This window comes from Hordeum vulgare, chromosome 2H, assembly GCF_904849725.1.
Source record: "Hordeum vulgare subsp. vulgare chromosome 2H, MorexV3_pseudomolecules_assembly, whole genome shotgun sequence".
Taxonomy (NCBI): domain Eukaryota; kingdom Viridiplantae; phylum Streptophyta; class Magnoliopsida; order Poales; family Poaceae; genus Hordeum; species Hordeum vulgare.
Window position 1 is genome coordinate 1,076,210 of NC_058519.1, and position 3,066 is coordinate 1,079,275.

The following is a 3,066-nucleotide window of genomic DNA, read 5'->3' on the forward strand; positions in this document are numbered from 1 at the left end:
TCACTTGCATGCAAGTAGCTTTCTACTAGCTAGTTCGTGGGAGTCTGATTCTGATATTGGACAAGCGTCAATTATGGCCTGCACGGACCATCAATGATGAGGAGCACTAAAACATGGAAGCCCATGTACGTAGCTCTTGCCCCGCCACGAGTGCTGCATCGCTTGCGCAATTGTATTCCCAGACACCACCACCACGGACCGACCATCACCAGCGACGATTTGTTCACCACGTAGCTCATGATAATTTTGGTGGTTTCAGCTAGGTACTACTAGTAGCTAGTGGCTGTGGAGGAATGCAACTTTGGCATATATATATTGCATCGCATATGGTGTATAATTACTACTAGTACCCCCTATTTTTCACAATATGAATAGGCAAATTATTTATTTTGTGAATAGGCAAATTTGGTCAAAATATATATATGAACTTTGACTTTTTAAAATATCTATACCTACTACATTATGGGACAGAGGGAGTATCGTATTGTTGAAAGGTCATACTAGTTCAGATATGGCAAGATTCCAATCAAAATTGTGCATTTCTGCGTGGCTCTACTACGAGAATAGTGGAGTGGAATGAAACTGATGTCGGTCTCAACTTTCAGTCACCATCGAAATTAAGGTTACGGGACCATATATATGTATCTCTTCGCTTGTGTGCATACATAGCCACGGGATTATTGTTGGTCACGTGGATTTCCCGACGATGATAAGCACTATGTGGCTGTGGCTGTCCGATGATGCCGTGCACTCACTGAGCTAGCTACCGTCCATTAGAGCATCTATATATTAATTCGGACTCTTCGTTTTAACCGGGCGGACCCAACCGACCCTTAAAACCTTCTTAAATATTCGAGCTATCTGACACTTCTTATATTGTCTTCATGTATGAGATGAGTTTGAGGTGCGCCCGTCATGTTTGGTCAATGGTCTTGCAACCGTCACATAGAATTTGATCAATATTTTTTCTTTGTTTATTCTTTCTTTTTCTTTTTATCACTACACATCTTCACCCATCACATGCATATGACTAGACGTATAGGAAAAAAATGAAGGACATGGCTATGAAAATGAAAAATTGAAAGGTGATCAGTCATGGTCCCTGGACGTTTGAGGGGTCGGAGTTGCCAAGTCCGACTGTAGATGCTCTAGAGTAGGCCTACTCAAGCCATCCTATACATCTGGACGAATGACTTGGTTAATGACCAAGCACAAAAATGTGGCCCCTCCGGGCTTCTCAAATCGGTCCTAGACGATCGGGTTGTTCGACACCTCTTTTATTCAGCCCAAGTCTTTGAACAATATGAGAAGGCTTGAACAAGACCGAGAGTGTCCGTCGTGTCGGATCCGACAGGCAGGACACACCATAAATTGCACCAAATAGACCATGTCCACAAAATCAACCAAACTCCTCCCATAGTTGCCCTTCATTTCTCGCTCCCTAGTCATCACGGTCCTCCACCCTTGCCCCAATGTGGACTACCACCCCATTTCGCCACCCTAGGTATCATAGTCGGGTACCCTTTCTCCAACCGACAAGATGGATGTCGCCTCGACGTCATCTGTGGGGCTCCCTTCCATGGTGGCGAGCTGCAAGACAAAATCGTGCCTAAAGGCAATTGTGAAGGAAGCATCGCCAGAGGGAAGTGGCGGCGTTGGGCATTCTGGTCAACGATGTTGTTGACCTCGAGGAGGATGTGTCCCTCCGCTCCGCCCAGTGGCCCCGCACCTCTCCATCCAACCATCGACGATGAAGTCACCGTCTTCCCCAAAACGCAGGGGAAAGATGACGAGGTGTGCCACTCGCCTAACTCCAATGGGCGCGGACAAGCATGGACTGCGACAATGCCTGGTTTGCCCACGACATCAGCGGAATGTCCTAGGTGGAGACGGTGCAAATTTTGCTCGATTTTTCATCCTTTTGTTTGTTACATATATACGCTATGACATTGGATCAATTAGTTTCATACCCCGTTGAAATAATTTGTTACATATTTCGGTAGTTTATTTGGAATCGTCATCATTTTAGGAGAAATAGATGAACTAGATGATCAACGAAGGTCAAGAGCCTATGGATGATATGAAATATGAGTTGGGCCGGGGATCCAAATTAATCTACATGGGAAAGAGCAGGTGGCCGCTGCTGATCTTCTTCCCGTTCGTGGACTGGTCCACGGACATCGACTAGTAGCTCGCTCCCTCCGCATTTTGTGTGTGATGTCTGTGCGTATGTGCTCTCTAGCATTAGTGCCAATGGTATAAAAACGAGAAGGAACTGGGAACAAGGATAAGACGCCGGCAAATGGGCTCCACTTGTCCGATGTCTATCCTCGAAACCATAAAAAGAACACTCACCAAACTTTTAAGCCTCTAATTTTTTGTTTGATCATTTTTAAACAATTGTAAACACCTCGATTTTGAGGGATTACCCTTGTCTCCTGGGTCAATGGGCATTGTTTCCCTTTCATCCGGTTGTAGTGCTCACCATTGGCACGTGCTGTATTTTTCTTGACTAGCTTGTTGCCTGTGCGCATTGCAATGAGGGCAAGCATATTCTAATTGTTTAGCATCAATCGTGTCTGATATATAGCTTACACCACCATGTACTTAATTTTCGCGCATAAGTTTTTGTTTGATATGATTATAGGTATGGAAAAGCAAGGAAAATTTTGATACTTGTGATTTTGATAAGATTTAATGTGGTTTGGGTTTGGATAGGGGAAGGCAAGGTAAATTTTGATTTAACCTAGTTTTTTTTTGTAAGATTTGATTAAGTTAATGCATTCTATCGTTTTGAATGAAAGTGCTAAACCAAACCAACAAAACGATCTATAGACACCCCTTTAATATTAGAGATAGTAGAGATAGTAACAACATAGGGAGCATAATACTTCCTGCCATCGTGGACGCTTGACTGCCTCACGTCGCCACAAAATATCCATGCAATCTCTCTCTCACACACACAGGCACACACACATTCAGCTGCTAGCGACGTGCATGGCTGCGTCTTGTCTATCACCTGCCCATATCCTCGAGCTACTCCTGCTGTCTGCTGATTAATTCCTT